The sequence below is a fragment of the Pelobates fuscus genome, chromosome 8, assembly GCF_036172605.1.
Source record: "Pelobates fuscus isolate aPelFus1 chromosome 8, aPelFus1.pri, whole genome shotgun sequence".
Taxonomy (NCBI): Eukaryota; Metazoa; Chordata; class Amphibia; order Anura; family Pelobatidae; genus Pelobates; species Pelobates fuscus.
In genome coordinates, this window is record NC_086324.1 from 173,390,840 (window position 1) to 173,399,152 (window position 8,313).

General features: G+C 40.4%; 1 protein-coding gene and 1 long non-coding RNA gene across 5 annotated transcripts in view; one reads left to right on the forward strand and one right to left on the reverse strand.

The window, feature by feature from the left end:
• LOC134572063 (very long chain fatty acid elongase 4-like) overlaps positions 1 to 8,313 on the reverse strand; it is a 596,371-nt gene that overhangs the window by 429,167 nt on the left and 158,891 nt on the right. The gene's annotated exons all lie outside the window — the stretch shown is intronic.
• On the forward strand, positions 707 to 1,463 carry LOC134572059 (uncharacterized). Its single transcript, XR_010085229.1, has 3 exons — positions 707 to 784; positions 969 to 1,148; positions 1,370 to 1,463. It is a non-coding gene; the product is annotated as an uncharacterized LOC134572059 (long non-coding RNA).

The window sequence follows — 8,313 nt, forward strand, 5'->3', positions numbered from 1 at the left end:
ACAAACATATAATTAAATTATCTATCAATACAAGAAACATGCAATACACCCCAAAAGTACCCCTACAACACACGGAAACCCCACAAAAGTCAAATCCCCTGATAGTCCGATGTGGGGCACCAACATATCCAAAAATCACCCAGATCGGTTCAGGGGCTTGGGATTTCCATGGAAGTCATCATTTTGACCGACAGTGCACATGGTCCTATGCCCAAAACTGTTCCAGGGAATCAGGACTACCAGTCGGTCTCTCTGTCTGCTGTACAAAAGTACATAACTCACATGAACAGAGCCTTTTAACAGTCCTGAACCAGGGGCCATAGTCCTGAGCTAGGAGGCTGGCCAGTAGGCTCCTCCAAGAGCCTGTGGCGAGGTTACTTTCGCCACAAAGTACAATACATATTATACAAAATAATATTTGTGACGGGTCCCCTGTGCCCCGACTGAGCACACCCGTCCAAACAGCTTCTTCCCGCCACCAAACCACAGATGTCAGCCCGTTCACGAAGACTCAGTCGGCTAACACCTCTCCCCACACACAGCTTGATGGCAGAATGGGAACTACTGTTTATTAGCCACACCCAGGTATTTGTATACAAGTAAACTCATTAGTAAACACACAAAGGTTTGGAACAGCAACCAATCAAACTGGGCCTAAACAAACAGCCAATCACAAGAAGATTAATAACCAATAGGACACACCATCACAGAGGGAGGATTAATATCACTGATGTGACGGACTCTCTGTATGACAAAGAGCTGAAATATCTGTCTGATACACTAGGTAAGAGATTATTTATTGTAAAGCGCTGTGGTTTAAGCTGGTTCTATATAAATACCAATATTAATAATCAAATAACAATCCATATAACATGTTAATGTCTTATTGTCATACATTTCTTAGAGCTGAAATGTCTGTCTGAGAAACTAGTTTAATAAACTTCCTCCGTTACCTCTTCTCCACGCAGGAAAGGAGAGGGTTATTGTGCTGGTGGATGATGTTGAGCAAGACACCTCCAGGGTGAGGAGCCGGATTTTGGAGAATCAGCGCAGTATTGGGAACCTTAGCGAGGAATTATTTGTCTTCACCAATGAGGAAAAAGTAATTTATGAGAAACTACAAGTGCTGGAAGCATGGATTAAATATGGTAAGATTACACACTGGCAGATAGGTTTAGTCTTGTATTGAGTTATCAAGTCACCATTATATTTATTTGTAGCATTACTGAAGAAAAATGGTAGGACGGTATCCCAGCTATGAGTCCCCTTGGCAACCATGCCAAACGCAAAATTAAATCTTTTTACATAAAATCTCTTTATTTATCTCATTAAACGAAATGCTGTTTCTTGTCTCACCATATGCTTTCAGATAAACAAACCACAGAGGAGGCCATAGAAATACCTGCTACGGTGTAAACTGAGAACAGAACAGAACCACAATATTCGAGAAAACTGGAGATACCTGGATCTGATGGTGCTCGGGAGATACCATGGGCCAGGACTCTTTATAGGATAATGATTAGAATATTGTCTGCAGGGAGGACATTTATTAAGCATGTTAAAGGGACACTGTAGGCACTACACATGCTTTATCTCATTGCAGTGGCTATAGTATACGGAGTCCCTTGTGCATAGTCTTAAATTAGAGGGGCAAAGGTTTAAAAATAATTTCAGGAAGTATTACTTTACTGAGAGGGTAGTGGATGCATGAATTAGCCTTCCAGATGAAGTGGTAGAGGTTAACACAGTAAAGGAGCTTAAGCATGGGTGGGATAGGCATAAGGCTATCCTAACTATAAGAAAGGCCAGGGACTAATGAACGTATTTAGAAAATTGGGCAGACTAGATGGACTGATATCATCCCATTCAGTGTTAAACCATTTTTAATGTTTTAAACTTGTAATGCTAAACTAGAGTCCCCAGAAGCCCATCCTCTATGTGCTGAATGGGGTTAATGAGGAAGCATTAGCCAGAGTAGAAATTGGCGGCTGTGATTGGCTGAGAGTGTCAGGTGACTGCTTTTAGCCTATCACAGGGGTCACTGCTGGTATGAATCGGTATGGCTATAAGGAAGTGTGTAATCTCTGACTAAGCCACACCTCCAGTGTGGGCAGTGCTATGGGTAGCCAGAGACACTCATTCAGCCTTAAACTGCTCGAAAATGATTTAACACTGAATAGAGGGACAGCGCCAAGGGACTCCAGGCACTATAACCAATTCAATGAGATGCAATGGCTTTTGCTCAGTCAGACCTGACTCGGATTGAAGAAAATATTTTATCTTTTCATGCATTAAGTCAATCAAAAGCTAATCAACAGATCCTGTAAACTGAAACTAGACATATACAGTCCTTGGAATTGTAAGACAGACGTGTCTATATTGTTTCAGTTAGATTAAAAAATCACAAGATAAAAGCATAAGTATATTATGTCAGGCAATGTGCAAAATTAGCTCTCGAAATCTCAATACGTTAACAAACACAGAGGATTTTACTCTTTATATCTTGATATCTTTTGGCTTTCAACGCAACTGTAAATGTCATAAGGAAATGTCTAGGTTAGAAAATAATGCATATTTTTAAACACATTGGAACAATGCAGTTAATAAAAAAATGTGAATTTATTAGTATTTCAAAATTCCCTTCCTAACTGCCTGAAAACTATTTTTTGTAGCTTCGGAACTTGCTGTCTCCAATTATGGCTTAATGTAGACATTACTGCCTAGGAACACCTCGGACAGATAGTTATGCTTAATGAAGCAGGAATATGCAAATTACCATCACCAGTTCCCCTCAGTAAGTTAAACAGAAGTAAGACTATCCTGGACCTATTTACTCACACAATATGTTTAGACATCACTTTGCTTACTCCTGCAACAGTTTCTGACAGTTTTGTTAGGATATGATATATAAACATGTATAATATTTGTGTTATCATGTATGCAATAAAACATATCTAATAAAATGTATATCTAATAATATCAATTATACCTAATAAAATAAACTATTACTATTACTTCTGTATTGAATTATTAAAGGAATTGGAATGTTTGTGTTTTTAAATGTATTTATTTATTAAAATTTGGTATATATACCCCCAATGAAAATATGCATTGTGTGGATGCCAACAGGAATGCCTTCACTTGGTGGAGCAGATAGATCCACTCTAGCAGGACGTGCCTGGTACTTCCGTTAGCTGTGTTGTGTGTTATAATAAATCATTTTTAATTATACTTTCATGAATGAAAATAAGCCACTAGCTAAAATTGGAATCTGTTCGCTAAGCAGTAATTTATGGTGACTGGCAGGCTAAATTTATACCTTCCAAGTGTCCCTATATAGAAGGGACAGCCCATATTTTGGGCCCAATACCCTCTGTCCCACTTTTCCATTGTTCTCTTTTCTAGGAGCTCCATATTGTTCGTGTGTCAGAGTGTATAACAGAGCTCCACAGCAATAATACTCCCAGTAATGTGTCTGAGTGTATAACAGAGCTCCACAGCAATAATACTCCCAGTAATGTGTGAGTGTATAACAGAGCTCCACAGCAATAATACTCCCAGTAATGTGTCTGAGTGTATAACAGAGCTCCACAGCAATAATACTCCCAGTAATGTGTCTGAGTGTATAACAGAGCTCCACAGTAATAATACTCCCAGTAATGTGTCTGAGTGTATAACAGAGCCCCACAGTAATAATACTCCCAGTAATGTGTCTGAGTGTATAACAGAGCTCCACTGCAATAATACTCCCAGTAATGTGTCTGAGTGTATAACAGAGCTCCACAGCAATAATACTCCCAGTAATGTGTCTGAGTGTATAACTTAGCTCCACAGCAATAATACTCCCAGTAATGTGTCTGAGTGTATAACAGAGCTCCACAGCAATAATACTCCCAGTAATGTGTCTGAGTGTATAACTTAGCTCCACAGCAATAATACTCCCAGTAATGTGTCTGAGTGTATAACAGAGCTCCACAGTAATAATACTCCCAGTAATGTGTCTGAGTGTATAACAGAGACCCACAGTAATAATACTCCCAGTAATAGGTCTAAGTGTAACAGAGCCCCACAGCAATAATACTCCCAGTAATGTGTCTGAGTGTATAACAGAGCTCCACAGCAATAATACTCCCAGCAATGTGTCTGAGTGTATAACAGAGCTCCACAGCAATAATACTCCCAGTAATGTGCCTGAGTGTATAACAGAGCCCCACAGTAATAATACTCCCAGTAATGTGTCTGAGTGTATAACAGAGCTCCACAGCAATAATACTCCCAGTAATGTGTCTGAATGTACAACAGAGCCCCACTGTAATAATACTCCCAGTAATGTGCCTGAGTGTATAACAGAGCCCCACAGTAATAATACTCCCAGTAATGTGTCTGAGTGTATAACAGAGCTACACAGCAATAATACTCCCAGTAATGTGTCTGAGTGTAGAGCGATTAACAACGGAAAAAGAGACTGCACTCAGACCCTGGAAGTTATACGTACTGTGAAGAAAACACTGTCATAGCAACATTACATTCTAGTCATTTCTAGAATATACACAAATCGCCCAAAGGCTTCAAAAACGAAAATAAAACTTGATATACAATTCAGTTATCTTGGATTAAAGAATGATACTATAGAGAAGACAAAATGCAAAGTGCAGTAACAAGTAAAACTCAGACGAGACTCTCGGACCATCAACAGTAAGCTCTTACAAGTACAGAGTTGGAGTGATGTAATGATGCAATGATGCAATGCACGGACTCTAATAAAAACTGGGATTTATGAAATAATAAAACAGCGTAATACCAAATAACCACAGTCAAACGGGGCCAGAAACTAAGCGGTGCCTTTGTTGGTACGAAGTAGGGCTAGTTGAACCTTTCAAGATTGGGCTAGAAGGTAAAACAAGGGAGTTAACAAAAGAAATAATGGAATAGCGGAGAACAAGCCTCATCTTATCCGGATAGATGAACAGTGTCCCTGTGTTCTTCTTTTTAAGGCTGGATCTGTCTTCTCTGTGTATGCTAGACCATAAGGATTATTTGTGAAATGCAATTTAACATGTTTATCTATTAAGATGGCCATTCTGATAAACAATTTTTGGAATTGAGTGACCATTTACCCACTTTTATACCTAGTTATTGATTGTGTCCCACCACTGTGAAGATGAGGAGATCAGTCCAAATTACTAACACGGTGACGAAAGGTGGCAAGCATATATATAATATATTATCGTATGTTGTTGCATTGGTTTTGAAACAAATATGTCCTTGAGCCTGTCCAGGTCTCCAAGTACAAAATGTGTCAGCGTTGCTTGCAAAAGAACCAAAAGTGGAGGGATGTATATTTGGGTATGTCTCCTTACACACCTATAGTATTTAATAAAGGTAAGTCCAAGGATATTACACCCCAAAAGAAAAGTGATCACATATCAAATACTTAACACAATATGAGGGACGCAGTGTGATGGACACAGTATGAGGGACACAGTATGATAGACAGTTTGGACACAGTATGATGGACACAGTGTGATGGACACAGTGTGATGGACACAGTGTGATGGACACAGTGTGATGGACACAGTGTGATGGACACAGTGTGATGGACACAGTGGGATGGACACAGTATGATGGACACAGTATGATGGACACAGTGTGATGGACAGTTTAGACACAGTGTGATAGAAACAGTGTGATGTTAAATATTTGATGTGTGATCACTTTTCTTTTGGGGTTTTTATCCTTTTACTAAACTCCAAGTACACATGTTCACCCAACTTTTAGAACTTTGTACCCCTTTTCAGGTCACAACATTTTGGTAAATCTCCCCCATCGTCTTTTAGCAATACAGCTATTCAAATTCCATCAGGTTGCAGTCAGGAAGTATCCTTATTTTCCCAACTATATATTTCTATATACGGAGGATAGGCCACCAGTTCCAACACGTTTTTCTGGAAACACATCTTTATACGTATTGATGGACAGCTGCCCTTCTTTATGTAGGCTTTATATAAAATAGATTTCTCCATGAATTATTCAATTCATTTACATCCTGCAACGTTCAACCTCTACATACTACATGATAGGACATTTCACGAAGATATCATTTAATTTATGAAATATTAAATCCAAAGATATAAGAGAAAACTGGGAATGCTTTGTTTTATGGGAAAGCCTGAGGTTGACACCTGTTGATGTGATCAATGGAGATTCCCAAATGAGATATTCCATCCATCTCAGTGCTGGACACTAATGTAACGCTAAGACGAAGCACTAGATGCTGAAAAAGGTCGCAGCGGCTGTGAGGGACAGCTTCAGGTACATATATCTACACTCCACTGCAGCCCCCCACTCTCTGCTGTCTGAGCGGAGATATCACCTTCAGGGGTCTTTGCAAAATGTGCTGCAAGTCCTGGAACTACGAAGCTACAGGGACCTCAAAAGTGGGAGATGCTTTCTTTTAATTTTGTTTACTAATTACATTTAAACAGAAGGCACCAAAGTGCTGGGTTCCCAACAGGGGGAACTAGAGTGTGTCTGCAGGACTCTATAGGGGATAACCCTTGTAAATACAAAAATAGAGCGAGTAGGCGTATTCCCTGGCTAGAAAGCTTCAGGAGCGCCAAGAAAAGGAGTTCTGCAGCTGTTGTACTGCTTTAAATAATGGTCTAAAATTATGTAATTGCGGGTATCATTGAAAATATGATCCCAAATGAAAAATAAATAAACAAATAAAACTTAATATACCACAACCATTATATACACACTGGGGTGGGTCTGCAAAATGTACTAGTAATATGAAGTGTGGCTGGTGCTGTAATATTGTGCACTAAGGACTTGCTAACCTGAGAGGCACAGGCAAATGGCAGCTGGATGTGTCCCTTGGCATCAGAGTGTGGAAAAAAAATAGTAAATAAATAAATCAGTCCCAAGTATCAGCCAGTGGGAAACAACGTATCTCTGTATAACTAAGGAGATACAGAGTTGCAACTTGATGTGCAGGAGATTCAATGTATCAGCCCAATGGCTATTAAGGACTGGCAGAGTCAGTGGTTGCAGTAGTTGCCCCTATTCCTGAGGGAGCTGTAATGAACCTGCTGAAGGAGAAAAAAAGATTTCTACACTTGTAACAGCCCAATTCCTGTCAAGGGCTGGCTAAGGCAGCTTGTTGCAGTGGTTGCCCCTAATATTGAAGGAGCTGTAGTAAGTCTGCTGAGGGAGAAAATAGATTTCTACACTGTTCACTTAGAAAACTAAAGGAAGCTAGCTCTAACGTCGGTTAGGCATAACACAGACCCACTCCCCTCACCCAGTGGTCACATCAAACCGTGCTGGTAAAAAAAAAAAAAAAAAAAGTGTAACGACCTGACGTACGTTTCGGTGCTATTGGAGCGCCTTTGTCAAAGGTGAACCGGCTTATGCGCACCGCTGGGTTTAAATACCCGGACCGGCAGTGCATGCAACCAATCACGGCGCTGGGCGTGTCTTGCCTCTTCGCGCCAATTTTCCAAATGACGTGTAGCCTGTCAATTGTCCGTGCATCCGCCCACGTGGGTGTAAGTAGGGCGGGTCTAGGGACGTAGGGAGGATGTCAGTCATCGGCTGTGCCGAAAGAAGGCTCCTCCCCCATAAGGAAATAAACCTACGGCTATCAGCTACACGTCATTTGGAAAATTGGCCCGAAGAGGCAAGACACGCCCAGCTCCGTGATTGGTTGCATGCAACCAATATAAAGTTATTGGGGTTTATACGCCAAACTGAACTGTAGAGAGTTGGTAAGGAAATAGACTTATTCCAATATAATTGAACTAAAAAGTTAGCTGAATCGGAAAACATGGGTCACTATCTATTATCTGTGGGAACGCAGGGCGGGGGCTGCAGTCGGCGTCTCTGATAACTCAGACAGGAACTTAGAAAGAGTAAACATAACATAGTTATAGTACTTATCCCAGTGACCCGTTCATGTATGAACTGTTCTGCAGTGTTCCACAGATCCCCGGCAATGGAAGAGTTAAAATGTATCACCTTTTTGCACGGTGTTTTTTCCCCCCCATTAACTTTGATTCACTCATCTCTATGAGGAGATGCTGATTGACGCAGCGCGGTGTTTTGCTGCGTTGTCCTATTGTGTTCTACACCCCACCTCCTATAGAATGTAAGCGGTTTGAGCAAGGTCCTCTCCAACCCTTCGTTCCTGTAAGTTTTTTTTGTAATTGTCCTATTTATAGTTATATCCCCCCTCTCGTAATATTGTTAAGCGGTACGTAATCTATTAGCGCTATATAAATGGCAATAATAATAATAATAATAATGAGCAAC